The 16,971-nt window shown below is 42.9% G+C and overlaps 1 long non-coding RNA gene across 2 annotated transcripts; it reads right to left on the bottom strand.

Moving 5' to 3' along the window:
- Positions 1 to 410: 410 nt before the first annotated feature.
- Positions 411 to 13,218, bottom strand: LOC120598736 (uncharacterized). Of its 2 annotated transcripts, none has more exons than XR_005651735.1 (4): positions 13,119 to 13,218; positions 5,911 to 6,306; positions 4,540 to 4,670; positions 411 to 1,597 (listed from the first exon to the last, which is right to left on the bottom strand). It is a non-coding gene; the product is annotated as an uncharacterized LOC120598736 (long non-coding RNA). The 2 variants fall into 2 exon arrangements; XR_005651736.1 differs by having other exon boundaries at positions 6,135 to 6,306.
- Positions 13,219 to 16,971: the final 3,753 nt, after the last annotated feature.

Below are 16,971 nucleotides of genomic sequence, written 5' to 3'. Positions count from 1 at the left end.
TTTATTAAGATGACACTGGTTAACAAAATCCAGTTTCAGACGTACAGTTAAACAGTGAGCCATATACATATTGCCTTGTGTGTTCTCTCATAGTTAGATTTCTTTCTATCACCACATATTTGACCCTTTTCACCCCATCTACTTCCCCCTTCCCCACTCTCGTAGCCACTAGTCTATTTGGACTGGAATTTCTTAAGTTTTAAGGAAATATATTTGAATATCAAAGGTGCCACAGAAGAAAGGGAAAAAATGATGACCCCCTTTGCATTCTGGGCCCCCCACTGCCCTCCTTGCCTGGCAAATTTGGAGCAAGTTTTATTGGAAGAGCCTAGTGATAATACTGCCAACCATCCATTCTCGAGATTGCTGTATGGCATTAGGTCACAGTGTGACAAAATGGGCACAGTAATTAAAGGAAGGCAGATACTGGACAATAGGAAGGGCTAGTAACCCAACACGGTACATGGTATCTATGGGCCTTATAAAACTGTTAGATCTGCCATTTATTGAATTAGTTTAAGAGCTTCATTTCCTTTTTGTTGGCTTCGTAGCATATTTAAAGTAACACTGTCTCAGCCAGTCTTATCACAAGGGCTATTAAATAATAGGTCAAATTTTCAAGTTATTCTCTGTAACCTCAATCTTGAACCTAAAGGGAAGCTAGAAACTGGCATTATCTGGATTTCTAGTTCTTAAAAAAAATTCTTTTCTGCTTAATAGGTGATAAAGATCATTTAAAATCTTTGACAGAATCATTCCCTGTTCAGCCAGGAGGCAGTCGTGATAAAGAGGGCAGAGTTAGGACACCTGAGAATTTGGCCACAAATAAGGTTTGGATGCTGGGAATGTTGTCACTGTTCCCTGCTTGCACGTTTCGGACACGGCAGTGGCAACACTTTCTTCTCAGAGAGGTGATGTCAGGCCTAGCATGGCCCACTGAACTCTAACCTCCTTGAGTTCAAGGACTCTCTTGTTCTTGCTGCAATCTTACCCCCAACAAAAGGAGTTTGCCAGTGGATTTGTCCAATGAATCCTTCTAGACTTGCCATCCTTCCTCCTCCCTCAATTCTTCCTTCATAACACATTTATAGGATCAGAACTGAGACTTGTTTGGACCGGTCCAATCTCTGTCACATCTCCATAGGTTGTGGAAATAGCCATTTCCAGAACAATTTTCCTTTACATAAAGCCACATGATGCATAAAAAGGTCAGAAACCAATATGAAAAGGGGAAGAAAGTTGAAAGACTCAAAGGTAGGAGGAGAGAGTGAGAGAGAATGCAAAAGCAAGACTGAGGGCCCACCCTGAAATGGATTAGAACACGTGCAGCTTTATTCAAAGTCTGCCAAATACATCTTGCTGTGCCTCTGAATGGAAAATGGGATAGAACAATGAGCTGGAATTTACAGCGCCTTTGAAAAGCAACTGCTGTCAGCACGCACTCTGAATACGCCAAGTATTGCATTCAGACCAAAGAAGCTCTTTCTGGCCCTTGTGGCCCCATGACAGCCTGTAGAAGACAACAAACCCTACCTGGCTGTGACCTCTAGTTCTATTCCGTGAGCATTCTGTGTGCCTTCAAAGGTCATGCATGTTTCTAGAAGGAAAGAGAACACAAGGTACATATTTTATGAATTATATATCAATAGAGTATACATTTTATGGCCTGATTTTGCCATAAAGGCCAGACGTTTTGTAGGTCTCGAACAAATTTCTCAGAGAGATGAATGAGACATTTCTGATTTGATATTGGAGTCAGGCTATACCATTGCTTAGTCTTGTATTTCAAGAATACTTTATGTATTCTTAACATGTTCCTGATTTCAGTTAATGGTGGTGTCCTCCAATCTCTGTTCAACAGAATCTGGAACAACCCATAACTCTGTCCTCTCTCTCACCCCTTACATCCATTGGTCATCTGGTCATCTTTCTTTCTGATATTCAGGTCAATGTCTGTCTTTATCATAGCTTCCCTCACTGTGATAAATGAATTCACTTCTCCTGTCTTCTATTCTTTCCTTGGTGCCATTCAACCTCCTTGATTCTGCCAGTTTTGGCTTTCTTCCCCCAAATCCAATCACATCACTCCCATTTCACAACCTTCACTGGGTCCCACTTTACTCAGGAGAAAACTGAGACGTGTTTAGTCAAACAGATAAGGGGATGTGAAGTAGGTGGAGCCCACACTGGGAACAGGCCCCAGGGGCAGGCTGGGCTACTGCTTTGAGCTTTATTAATAGGCCACTTTTATGACTCATTCTGATTGCAAATTTTATTAAGCACCTATTATGTGCAGACAGTGTTCTAGGCATTGGAGATACAGCAATGAACACAAAAGCCACCCTGGCCCTCCTGGAACTTATTTGGCTGTGGACCAGCTTCTAAAAGAATCAAGCACTTGGTGGAGGGACCTAGAGTCAGTTTTCGAAAAGGCTAATTATCACCAAGGAGCCAGACCCAAAAGCTCTGATGTGATAGGCCTATGTGGTGTCAACGATAGAGGTGAAGAAAGGCTCCCGATGCTGAAATGCGGGTGCTTCCTTGCTTGCTGAGGTTGTTTTAAGGGTCCATCAGAGAAGAAGAGTGAGGAATGGGGCACTAGAAATACCCAAGGGAGCTTCCAGAAATCTCTGGATGCCTTGGCTCTCATGCTGGAGAGCTTGCCAGATGGAGTGGCCTGAATTTTACCTTGGAGCTCTAAATCCACCTGTGTCAGGGTTGGGGTAAAAGGTGCTGCTATGGCAACTGCTCAAGGAACCAACTAGAACAGCTTTGAATGAAGACAATCTTTCTAGGCATTACCGACCCTTCACTTCATAAGAAGACTACATTGTCATTCAATATCCAAATGATGATTGACCTCAAGACCCCACCCCAAGGGGGTACCCCATCACTTTTGAGGTACATTTTCTGCCACTTTTGCACATCTGCTCACAGTTCTTTCAGCTGTATGTGGGGCTTGGTGGCCCAAAGATGCTCTTGGGCTTCTAGAAACTCTAAAAATCTCCATACTGTGCTCCTCGCTCATCTCAGCAGTGGTCAGCCTGGCAAGGTGGGTAAGTCTAGGGTGAGGCCCAGGAGTGTCTCTTCCAGCCTGTGTGTAACAATTGGTAATGAGACTGCAGACACAGAGTAGAGTGGGAGCCCCAGGGAGTGAGGGGGATGAGTGAATAATGTCTGTCCCTGTATTCTCCCCCATGAGAGGGGTGTGGCTATGACTGGGTTGGGGAGCTAACTGCCTTAGGAGCCTGGAGTAGATTGGAAGGGCCTCCATATGGGGGTCAGTGTAGAGTCAGGGGACCTGGCAAGGGGAAGTTTCTCTTGGGGAAGCGCAAGTCAGAGGCCGTACAGGTCCCAGTGCTGTGTCATCAGTCACAGAGATGTCTTGGTGCTGGTGTCTCTGGGTGCAGATGCTGCGGCAAGAATTCAGGTGCAAATTATTTAGGAGGTGATTTCAGGAAGCATGGCTAGAGGAGAGGGAAGAGAGATAGAAGGGGAGGGATTTTTAAAGGCACCTGGAGTTTGATCTCACTAGGAAACTCTTTAGAACATGCCTCAGAATGACTCCAGCTGAGGGGTGAGGATGCTGGGCATATCTAACAACTCCCTGCTCATCAATGATTGATGGGCGCTTTCTGGTGCATTGACCTCCAGGCCCTCTCGCTTTCCCTCCACATGGTATGAAGGTTCCCGTAGCCATAAAAAAGCAGAGTCACAGGGTTTGCATTTTCTGGATGTAGAGGGGAATGCTAAGGGGACCTGGGCAGAGTGCCAAGGGCCTCTCGTAAAAGTAAGAGGACCCAAACATGGTGCCACTGACCAAGCTAGGTCAGAATAGGATCCCAGAGAGGATGTGAGTAAAAGGTGGAGCATGAAGGAATCCTTTGAGTTGAGAGAAGACGAACACTCACCTTTTTAATGAGGCACCTGAGCCTCTGCTAGGGGTTGGGAGGAGGTGCCATCTGCCCAGATAATGTGCCCAGTCACTCTGGTCTGAAGAGGGGAAGCTGGACTATTGCCTTTCCTCCCTGTTATAGACTGAATTGCGTCCCCCAGAATTCACACGTTGAAGCCCTAACCTCCAAAGTGACTGTGTTTGAATAGGATGGGGTCCTAACCCAATAGGGCTGGTGTCCTTAGAAGAAGAGGAAGAGCCACCAGAGATCTCTCTCCCTCTGTGTACAAAATGTGAAGACACGATGAGAAGGTAGCTTTCTACAAGCCACGGAGAGAGCTCTCACCAAAAGTCGAATTTGCCAGCACCTCGATCATGGACTCAGAGCCTGTACTATGAGAAATAGCATCTGTTGTTTCAGCCCCGCAGTCTGTACATGCACACTAGTACATGCCCTCACTCTTCCTAAGCACTCCCAAGAATATCTGAAATATTGGATATGTCCCCTCACAGTTATGGGATAAATTTTAATGAACAGGAAAGGCTGTGGCACGTAGCACATATGTCAAACATTAAGTCTGTAACTGATTAGAGACGTTCTGAGGTTCTGAATGGCCCAAATATGCAATTCCCATTGTCCATACCCGCAGTCGCTGCTGGAGTCAGGAGTGTGTCCTATCACCAGTCCTCCTCTCTTCCCCCTGCTCTTTCTATTTCCCTTCTCCGCCAACTCATCCTCCTTCAGACTGGTTGCCATCTCTAAAATGGTAATTTGCTAAAAACGACAATGACAACAACAGCAAAACATAAATATATTTAAAAATAAACTAGTGGGGGGATGGAGATGTAGTTTATTTTGATTTGTCTTAGGTTCTAGATACATGAGCCAGTGCTTATTTTCAGATCTGTCCCTTCCTCTTTATGTATCTTGTAATACATATGCTTAACTCACCCTCTTCTCCATGAATAACGAGGGAGCCAGACTATAAAGACAGTTAGGAGTTTTCAAAGCAGCTAAGTGGACTAGATCTTTCTCCAACTTAAAATCATTAAAAAAATGATGCTACATTTTATTTTTATTAAGTGTCTGAAAAAATCCAGGAGATGAGGCATTCTGCGCTTGGAATTTCATGGGCAAGGCCTATCAAATATTCTCCTTCAACTGATCCGACTATTTCTCTCCACCTCTGTGCAGTCCTTCTAGTCTAAGCCACCATCATCTCCCACATGGGCCATTGTCATAGCCTCCCTGCTCAATTTGTTTCCCTTCAGTCCCCTCTGAGCTTAGGGACTGGGGCAACTTGGGAGAACATACGAGATTAAGTCCCTCCTCTGCTCAAAGCCCTCCCATGGCTTCGTGTCTCATAGAGGCTACTGGGTGAGCTGCCCTCACCCCATTTTGCCTCCTCTCCTGCTACTTTCACCACACTCACTCCCACCTCTCCTGCTGGCCTGGTCCCTTTGCTACATACTTCAGGGACTATGCATTTGTTGTTTCCTCTCTCTCTAGAATGTTCATCCCCAGGTATCTACATGGCTCACTCTCTCACTTCCTCAGGTCCTTGCTGACATGTTGCCTCCTTACTGAAGCTTTACCCAATTTCCCTCTTCAAAAATGGACCCCAACTCATACTCCCTATGGTTCTTACGTTGTTTTCTTTTCCTCTATAGCACTTCTCAAATACTACATGTTTTCTCTACTCGTTTTACGTACTATCTCTCTCCTCAGTGAATGTGGCCTATCAAGGGCAGGAGTTCGATTGAGTTCTACCTACCATATGCTCACACAGAACAGTGCGTGGCATGTAGTTGATGTCTGAAAATGAAAGCTGAATGAGTCTGTGGAAGGCCCCAGGGTGGTTGTTGGGAAAAGAACACCCTCTGGGTTTCCCTTGAACCAGAGTTGCAGCCTAAAGGCCCACAGAGACATTTTCTTTCACTTTCGAAACCTTATATTTGCTACCAATTCTTAAGAAATTTGTCACTTGACATAAAATCCAGGGAATTGGTATCACCTGATAAATATGTGATGATTGGACATGTCCTTATCCTTATGACGATAATGAGTGGAGCTAAGCAGTAGCCACCCACTGAGAATGTTAGTGAAACACCCTCTCCTGATTCGCTCATTTATGCAGCCACTGGTTCAACGTTGACTTTGGGGAGGCAGGAGGTGGGGGAGGGCATGGAGTAGCGAAGCATGGGCGGGCATCAGCACAGGTCCCAGATGTTGCTTTACCAAGGAGGGTAAAGTGTTCCTGTCTTGTAGCTGCCCGGATTCCCACTGACTGCCGCTCCCAGCTTCCTGATCCTTCTGATCTTCAAGTTGCAGAGCCCTTGGTCACATCCCAACTCTTTAGCAACGGTAGCCTTAAAAGCAGGTGGTCAAGAATGGATAGGAGAAAATGCAGCTGAAAAGAGAAAGAAAAACATACCTATTGGTAAAGTGCACATGATTCTCTAAACAACGTTAGAAGTGTAAAGTGCCCACAAATCACCGTTTTTGCTAAATTGGGCAATCCCACAATTTCATTGGCTAAGTATGCCTGAGCATATATTACACATAGTGTTCACTGAACAGAACTAATTAAAGAAAGAAAGAAAGAAAAAAGACAGGAAGACATAAGCTTCTAGCATCTAAGGAGTTATTGTGATTAACAAGAACAAGGAAAATGATATTACTTATTCCTCACCCAGTATTCATTATATCCTTTATATTTTGTCTTTTCCTCATACCTGCCTCAGTACACATAGCTTTGCCTTTGGAAGAGCTGGGGCTAAGGTGCTAAGTCAACGGCCTCTGTTAATAGATTTAGAAATAAAAAAAGACTTGACAGTTAATTCTATTATCCATAAATATTTCTTTTTCACCTGTTATGCTCACATTATTTAAAAGACACAGAAATAACCTAGCAACACATACAAGTTACTATATCTCCTACCCTTAAGTTTCTTCAAAATTTAAAGAGCACATCCTTCCCATTCCCCATTCTTCATGCTAAACAGTTTTGATTTAGAACCTAAACCTTGAGATACAAAGACCTCAAATTATGAGTAACATGAATTTCTATAATTGATTTCTTCTCTCAGGGTATTCAATGCAACACTAGAAAAATAATCAGATTTGCGAGCATAATGACACATATTCATTTGAAAAAAGAAACTAATAACATGTTAAGTTACTTGGACCTTTGGTTCTGCAAAGAAGTTATGATTTCACACTGCTCAGCATATTATATTTTCTACATAGATGCAGAAAATGTATTTAGGGACTAATTGCTGGGCCCTCGTTTATTTGCAGGTGAGAGAGATCTCAGCCAGCCTGTCATTTGCTTGGCACTTATTATGTAACAATCACTGCACCTTAGTCAGTTTGGGCTGCTGTAATAAATTACCACTGACTGGATGGTTTAAATAACAAACATTTATTTCTCACAGTCTGAAGAAGACTGGGGAGTCCTAGATCAAGATGTCAGCTGATTCAGTTCCTGGTGAGAATCCTCTTGCTGGTTATGACCTCACATGGCCTTTCCTTGGTGAGTGCAAGCAGAGAAAGGAGAGATCTGTGCATCCTCTTTTTTGAAGGGTACCAATCCCATCATGAGGGCTCCACCCTTATGACCTCATCTAACTCTAATTACCTTCCAAAGGCCCATCTCCAAATACCATCACACTGAGGGTGAGGGCTTCAACATAAGAATTTCGTGGGAATACACTAACAGCATGGGCCTGAGGTTGCAAAGATAAATGAGGCAATGAGACCTTATGGGACTCAGTTTATACAAAGATAGACATATAAGTATATATAGCACTTAGAAAACAAAAAGAACTACAAGCAAAGTGCCCTGGAGAATTGTGGAGGGGATGATGGCTCGCGATGAGCAAAGGGGTAGAGGGATACGTCACATTCAGGAAGTGGCATTCAGCCGACGATAGTAGTGATGGCTGCTGCTCCATTGGCCTTCTTGGCCAGCACTGTTGGACAGTCTCTGTTCCCATTTTGTTGTCACACCCGGCCTCACTGACCAGTTCTTTTGGGGTATGGTTCTGTCGAGTGAATTTAGCCTCACAAGCTTCTATACTTTTCCTGTTGCCTTCTTTGAGGAGCCAAAACAAGTTCCCCAGTGACAAGAAAGAAGGGTACTTTGAGATAATTGACCCAGTATGGCAGCCAGGCTCGGCAGCCAAGCTCGTTCCTTCAAGCAATATTCTAACTGCTATCTACAGAAAATGCTCTCTCCAGCCACCTTCAGGACACGGGTGGTCCTTTGGCTGTGTCTGGTAGAGGAATGCTGGGGTGGTGGGGGAGCCAGCAGGATATAGCAGGGTCTGGGGTAGAAGAAGTGCTACTGTCTTCACTGGGTGGGAGCCACAACTCATCACAGACAAGTCCTAGAGTTCTGGTACTGGTCCAGTCCAGTTCTAGCCATGCATCATGGGGCTGATCTAAAGAGATAAGAGAATGAATGGATTTGGGAGTGTGGGAGGCAGCAATGCTGCATTTCAAGTCATCAAATGGCAGTGGGGCATTTATGTGAAGTGTGAGAGATGAATGACAGAAATCGTCTCCTGGAAATCTGTCTTGCCGCAAACTTGAGTTAATGGAATAAGGCAAGGGTGATTAACCACGTTTGTCTCTCCTTTTAACATCTGGTGGTACCAGGGCCTAACTAACAGTACACCTTCCTCTATTTCTTCAGGAAGCCTTGAAATCCTTCAGCAAACAGGACTCTTGCTGGTACTCCCTGGTGTCTCAGAGTTCCCTGGGGTTTGCATGCAAATTAGGTCCTTACCATCATCCTCTCTTTATTGTGGGACTATCTCATTTCTGCTGAGTTTTGAGTCACATCAAACCCTAAGTGCTAAGGACCTTCACCATTCAAATGAACCTGATGATTGTCAATGCTTCTAGCAGTTTCCTGACGCCTTCTCTTAAAGGAGCTTTGTCAGTAGCTATGGCCCTTTAAGCAAGTGTCTGAATCCCAGTTTCCACATCTGTAGCAGGAGGGGCTAGAATTAGGTAATCTCTAAGATCTCCACCAAGTAAAGAGAAGAGTAGTAGCAGCCGATCAGACTCCTCCTACACACATCGGATCCCGCGGAAAGTAAATTGAAAGGATATGGAAAGGAGAGACAGCACGTATTGAAATTCTCATTAGCCCCACTGCCTGGTTCTCATTAGTGAGCCTCCTGGGCTATGGGCACAAGGGCCAGGACTTATTTTCATGGCTGAATAGCACATGTGAAATGCAGGCTATTTTTAATTTATATTATATGAGCTCCACACTTTACTATCTTATGAAGTAATGGGCAACGCTCACGGAAAACCCCACCAGAATGACGGGCTAATCCTTGAGGGGGAAAATATTGCTGTTCTGCCTAAGCTTTTGCTCTCTGCTTAATTAATCTCTAAAACTTTCAGGCCTTAATGAGAATAATTAGACTTGACAGTACTGAGCTTAATGCACAACTACAGACAACAAAAATCGTGTTCAGTTCATAAGCTTCCCAGAGCTTGCTGAAAGGCAGGCTAATGTTATTTACAGCAGCCCCAGTTAGGGGCGGACGAAGGTTCGGGACTTGAAATGTGCCTAGAGCTCCCTGAGGACAATTTCTCTGAGGAGCAGGGTACTATAGGCCCCCTTTGTGGCTTTCACTCCATAACAAACTGTGGTCTAGACAGGACCTGGCTGGAAATTCCCTTATTACCACCCCGGCCAGACTACATTTATCGTCACCTTGAATATAATGCCAGTTCAAAACCTCCAGGCCTCTCCCGTTCAAATGATGAATCGAGGGAGCCAGAGCACCGCTGAGCACTCACGGCGCTCCAGTCAGTGTCTGCCAGCTTCTGGAAATACCTCATTTTCCAGAAAAGTGTTCATTTGTCAACAGAAGGATAATGCTAAAACCTTAAAGACAAATCAGACAGAAGGCAGGGGTGGGAGGATCGGGCAGAGTCTGGCCTGGAAGAGGCAGCCGCTTTGGCTCAGTACAGTTTCTCTGATTTGTTAGCTTCATGCCACCCTCGGTCTTCTCCAAGAAAAGGTTTAAATCTCCTTTGCAGCAGTTTGGGCTCATCTTCCCCAGATGGAGAGTCTAGAGCATTCCTCTGGTGCTGCAGGGATGGCTGAATTTATCTGTCTGCCTTTGTGGGAGTTTCTCACAGAGGGAATGAACAACCAGACGGGTTCTTGGCCTTTTCTGCTGTGAAGCTGCTGGAGCTGGGAGCACAGACTTGGCGAGATCCTTAGGAGTGAGGATAGGTTACTGTACATTCAGTTGGTGGTAGTTATAGCAGGAGGCACGAAAGTAGGGAGTGAAACTTCCTAAACTATCTTCCAGGTCCATAGCAATAGTCATAATGTGCATTTGGAGAGAGTTCCTTCTCAGAATTACAGAACAACACATAAGCAAAATGACTGCCCAGTGCTTCTCAGTTTTAAAATAAAAGACTTCAGAATTCTTACAGATCTAAGGAGATTAAAGCAAAAGTGTGCAACACATTATTAGAAGCCAACATGTGACCCCTTAACTAGAAATTAACACACACAAACACACAAGCCAATGTGAGGACAGGAACTTTGACCCTGTAAATGGCACTAGGGTAGAGATTTTGTTTTTAATTTTCAATCAAGGATCTAAAACAGACTTCAAAGGGCATTTAAGCTGACAGTTTTATTTTCTCCTTGAGGAAGACGAAAGATGAATAAGCGTAAAGCCAGATCATTCTCAAAATAATTGCAGCCCTGACATATCTAAATGAGTTTGTAAAAGAAAATACAGTGGCAATTGATCTTATTAATTAGAGATGCACCGGAATCGTAATACCCACTTATCCACAGACTGCCTGCAGCTACAAAAATAAAATAATAAAATAAAATAAACCACTTTCTCCTGGGGAACACAATTTCTCTTCCTCCCTGCACAGAAAGGCAGTTGGAAAGAACCCCTGCTTGTGCCACTTTTCCCCTCTGCAGTAGGTAACGGCCTGTAGAGAACAGTTCGCATTGGTTTCCCTTCTGCCCAGAGATCCCAGGGTTTACACTGGATTATGCAATGCCACGCATAGTGCAGTGGCTTGTCACAATTGATTGAACATGTAATCTGACAAACAAACAAACAAAAATGTGCTACAAGAAAATGGGAGAGTGGTTTTTTCGGCCTGCATGTGTCATTTACCTGTGAAGGATGGCAGCGGGAGCCCATGGCAGGCGGGCCCAACTCTATCAATTGCTCATTCTGGAATCCTATTTCTACTAACAGTCACTTAGCATATGGAATGGACTTGAAGGAAACAGCCCGGGTGATAAAATGCTGAGTGACGATTACCTCTGAGTGTGGCTCAGACCTGAACAATTAGAGGTGAATCTTCAGGTTGACCAAATTTAAAGCTTATATGAACTTTCACTGTATTATTACAAAAGAACGAGAACTGGAGAGAGAAAGGAGGAGAAGAGGAAAGAGGAGGAAGGGAAGAGGTGGAGGAATAATAAATTGTTCAGCAATGGAAGGAGCATCCGGTGCTACTCATGATGTCAATGTGTGTGTGTGCACGCATGTACGTGCATGCGTATGTGTTTGGGGCAGATGTGGGCAGGGGAATCGAAATGGAAGGGCAGGCACCACTGTGTTTACAGTTGTGAGTAGGAGCTCCATCCCAGTGTTGGGTGGATCACCCAGACAGGCACCCAGGCATGGACCTGAATCACCTTTTAAGGAGAAGCTTTCTCTAACTTGTACTAAGGTGCAGTGAGGGCCAGAGGTGGTCTGGCAGGGAGAAGAGTGATGTCATTTAAAAACAAAGCAGGGCAACAAGTTAGATAGTATAAGTGACCCACGTCACTTTTTATCTTCCAACCTGTCTAGAATAGAAAAACTCATGGCCAGCAGGCTCCGGTACCAATTGGTATCACCCGCACAAAGTAAAATAAATAAATCACTAGCTAATTAACTAAAGACAGGAATCTTTCAAAAGCAAACTACATTTTAATACTACAAAGGCTGGGAATTGGCTTTATTGGAGTAAAAGATTAAATGTGTTATGAAATTCTGAATAATTTAAAGGAAGGCCTGGCAGCTTCCATTGGGCATAAGACACCAAAGCCCATCTCACCTTGGCCTGACATCTAGAAAGCAGGGTCTTTACTGAGATGTGACAAACATACGTGGCCCTGTGGCCCCTGGTATAAAGACTCAACAGTTCTGACCCCACACTTAACTAGGGTGACCGCAGATGGAGGAGATGCTGTGCGATGCCAGGGAAGGCCATGGAAAAATACAGGCCCTGAGAGCAAGGCTCCAGTTTTTCATGGAGCAGTAGACATGTCCCAGTCAGGGAAAGCAAAGGAATGCTCCCAACAGATCAAAGCCCCGAGTCTCTCGAAATGGAAATGAACATTTTTAAAAAGGCCTTTCTCAAGGGAGAAATATGTAGTAAATCAGAGTTTTTGAAAGACAACTGGGGCCTGTGCTGGTTTTTGAATAACTCGCCATTTAATACATGTTCTATTTTTGACCCTTTAGGGAAATATACAACCACGTCTGAAACTTATGGGCCAGAATAATTTAACTTTTTTTAAAATCTCATTTTTATAAGTTTTGTAATGGAGACAAATAATCTGGAAGCTTTCCTTTTACAGTTTCATGATGAGGTCAGGTCATTTAACAAGAGATAAGTGGTTTTCTCTGCATACCAATTCATCTTGGTGAGTTTTTTGGCAAATTAAGTCCAGTGCCTGAGGTCTCAGGACCCATGAACAGAAGAAATGTTTTTGGGTGTCCTTTGCAAGACTTTGATGATAATGTAAAGTACCAATGTACTCATTGTATATTATCTCTTCTAAAACATGTATATGTATATACACAGAGAATTTGAAGCCAGACCATCGTATTTCATGCATCTCCTAGTGCTGATGAAAAGGAAGTACTCAATATAAGTTCGAATTCAGTTTTTGGATGTCTTTCTCATCTTGCCTAATCCCCGTGGTCCTGGGTACACTGTCTGTACACATACATTCTCGCTGTCTTATAAAATCTTACCTGTCCTTTACCATCTTTGAACTGGGCATAGTTGGCCTGGGAAGGTAGCATTCTTCTAACAAGAGTCTTGAATTGTTAAAAAAAATACACGGGCTCATTTTACCTTCGCTTTGGAGATAGAATCTCATTTTCATGAGTAGGTGCAGTAAATGCTGCAAGCAGAAGCCCCTTATTTACTCACATCACTCCATCACTTCTCTTTCTGCTGAGTCTTGAGAGCAACTATCTCCACAGCATCCAGCTGGCACTCCCACCAAACTAACTCTGATTCCAGGGCTGACAGAATTCAGGATCTGAGGAATGACTCAAAGACCACATGGAGTTCAGTTTTGCATGACATTTTCTGAGTGCAGGCCAGCAAAGACCATGGCCTCACATAATTTTTCTGCTGGGTGTGGAATAGTGCCCTAGAAAGATGATTCATGAGAAGAAATTGTCGAGTTTCTGCCTGGAACTGAATGGAAAAAATTTGGTTGAAAAAATCTCAGTCATGCACACAAAAGGAACATAGAACCAAATATATATCTTTAGCTTTGGGACTCTACATTCATTATTTCTCTCGCTTGACTTGAAAAAAGGTAAAAATCTGGCTGCAAAGCTCTTGTTGGGTTATAGATAAGATTTTTGATTGTGCATTAGAGTCTGGGCCATAATAGTAGCTAATATTTGCTTTGTGTTCCTCAGTTCAGAAAATGCTTTCCCTATGTATTTAAACTTCACATTAACCCTGAATGTAGGTATTATTCTTTTGCCAACATTAACTAATGAGAAAACTAAATCTGTACAAGACATCTCCTGGACGGTACGAGTATGATGGAATGTTGACCTCTGGGGAGCTCAATTAAACCCAAGCCCTCTGCATCCTGAGACCTTTTTTCAGCCACAAGGTGACTTGTTGCAATCCAACACCAGTTCTCCAGCACCAACTGGGTGTCCACGATTTAATTCAATTCTGACACTAACTATCCTGAGTTTGCATCAAATCCTGCATGTTCAAGAGCAAGGTTCCCAACAAGACTGCCTTTACTTCAAACACCAGCCACAAGCAGGGTCCCAGGTTACCCACACTTCTGTCGGACATGGCTACAAATTCAGAAGAGTTCCCACAACCCCCTCTTGTTTAAGAATTCACCAGAATGACTCACAGAATTTAGAAAACTGCTATACTTACCATGACCATTTTATTGTAAAGGATACAAATGAACATCGAATGGAAAGGCGCATAGGGCAGGGTCTTGGGAAGTGGGGGAATGACTCAGCTTCCATACCCTTTCCTGGAATCGGAGCATATATCCTCCTAGCACGTTGATGTGTTCACCAAGCAAGAAGCTCTCTGTGCCTCCCTGTTTCTGTTTCTGTTTTTTTTGTTTGTTTGTTTGTTTTAAATCAAGGTTTCATCATATAGGTATGATTGATTAAATCACTGACTATGTGACTGAACTCAATCTCCAGTTCCTTTCCCTCCCCAGAGGTCAGAGGGTGGGGCTGAAATTTCAACCCTCTAATCATGTGGTTAGTTTTTCTAAGGATATCTAGGGGCCCTGCAATGAATTGCCTCATTAGCATAAACTCAGGTAAGGTAGAAGAGTGCTCATTATGAATAACAAAAGACACTCCAATCACTGGGAAGATTTCAAGGGTTTTTAAAGCTCTATGCCAAAAACTGGGGACAAAGATCAGTTAGATTTTCTATTATATCACAATGGTCTGTAGTAGGTAGGTTTCAACAAGGCTACCGGTCACTTTCCCCAACCCCTGTGGGTGCAAGCTGCCTCTAATCTCAAGAGGTGGCTCTATTTCCCCTCCTTTGGATGTGAGATGACCTTGAGAGGTGCTACACTAAAAGAATGCAAAGGAAGTAACATACTACAACTTCTGAGCTCAGGCCTTTAAAAATACTGATAGCTTCTACTTTTTCTTTCTTGGAACATTCACTTTGGAAGTCAGTGGCCATGCTTTTAGAAAGCTCAGGTTAGAAAGCATGACCAGAGACTTTACGGAGAGAGACCCTGGAGGATGAGAGGTCATCTTGGATGTTCTCATTCCTGCGGATCTCCTGGCTGGATGCAGCCATGTCAGTTACCCCATCTACACCACATGAAGAGGAAGAAACGCCCAGGTGATCCAAGTCAACTTACAGCATTGTGAGAAATCATACATTTTTGTACTTCCATGCCATTAAGTTTAAGGCAGTTTGTTACACAATAGCAGATAATTGAAACATGGACCCATTGAGATCTTTTTGATTGTTTAGAATTTTGGCAACAAAACCTCACGAAATGTCCTTCCCAGTTGCATCTCAGTTATGCAGAATTCTGTTACGTAGAGAAGAATGTTAAAGTGAGTCTCGATGTCAGAAAAATTTAGAGGATCATGTCCTGTGTTAAAAGTTATATTGAGCCTGATTAATTTTCATTGTGCATTCTCCAGTGTTTCTTTAATTTGCCTTCCATGCACTTTTCTGTGTCTTTCCAGTTCATTGACTTGGTGAGCTTAATATAAGAACTAACTGTAAACTAATGAAACTTCTTCCTAAATATCCATGAAGGACTTACTTATCCAAATAGATTTTATTACTTATTATAATCATTTTCAGTGCCTACATTTCATAGATCCTATAACCAAAGATCCACCAAAGCAGTGGTATTTCAAAACACATAACAAATTCAAGAGGAAAGAACGCAGTTGGCAAGGCAGATTTACTCCATGTAGTCATTGAGGGACCCGGGTTCCTTCTATTATGCTGCTCTGCCATCTCCTAGGGCATGGGTCAATGCTGGGTTCCTATAGTCCTGGAGGATAGGAAAAGTCATGGAGGAGCTCATGTGCAGTATTTTAATCCTGGGTCTGGAAATGACCCACAGCACTTCCATTTTCTGCTGAGAACTTTGGCATGTGACCACACCTGGTGGTCACCAGCTAGGTAGCCATGTGCCCAGGGGCCATTTTATTAGTTTGGAAGCCACATACTCAGCTTTCAAGCTTCTACAGGAGAAGAAAGAATGGGTTTTAGTAAATAATTAGAAATATATGGCACACGTGTCTTGCAGTCTTTGAAGACAATCTTAAAAAAAAAATTGGCATTTTAAAAAAATAGCAGTATCATTGTAATATTTAGATCGGCTACCAACAAGGCTAATACTTTAAATGGACCACTTTTTTTGTATGTATAAAGTCTGAAATACTTATTTTAAAAGCTCATTAAATTATTTCAAGTCATACATAATGTTCTACCCTTTTCATTACCTTTATCTTCTTCTGAGAGCCAAGCCAAAAGTGGCAACAACTCAACAGCTTTGGGTCCCAAGGAGATGTGGAATAATTGGCACATAGCAGTTCACATTCTGCCTACCAGTTACTTCAAAATGACTCCTCAAATAAGTATGCAGAGCCATTTCTTCATTTCCTTGACTTCTAACAGCCCTTTGCCACCCTTGTATTTTCACTAGTGTTAACTCGTGAGGGAAAGCTTGCACCTCATCTTCTTATTTTGTGTTACTTACGAATTGCCACATATCAAATGGACATATTTGATTCAGTAGCATACATTTAAATGTTTAAAATATGAGGAGTGTTTAAGGGATGCCATTTCACTTAGCAGTCAGTGCTAACATCATTCTTTGAAACGCTCCCCATTTCCATGATGTAGCCAAAGCTTTATTTATCATCAGATTTGCATTTTGTGATGTATTCTTAAACCAGCCAAACTCATCTAACAGCAAGCTCATTTAATGCAAAGTAGATTTAAATGTGGCTGCTTTAAAATGGACCACCCTGTTTAAATGATCCTCTGGAAGTAATTAGAAACTTGAGTTCCATAGATAGGAAAAAAGAGACAAACTTAATGATCTCTCTCTCTCTTTCTCTCTCTCCCTGTAATTGTTGAGCATGCACCAGTAAAACTGCTTATCAAGAAATGATTTATTTTTAATGTAACTTTCCCACACACAGTTAAATAGGACGTAGTTTAGTAATGACACACTAACCACATTCAGACATCCAAAGTGAACAAATCATAATGTTTCCAGCTTATA

This window comes from Pteropus medius, unplaced genomic scaffold, assembly GCF_902729225.1.
Source record: "Pteropus medius unplaced genomic scaffold, Ma_sr-lr_union100, whole genome shotgun sequence".
NCBI lineage: Eukaryota > Metazoa > Chordata > Mammalia > Chiroptera > Pteropodidae > Pteropus > Pteropus medius.
This window is presented reverse-complemented; position numbering and strand designations above follow the sequence as displayed.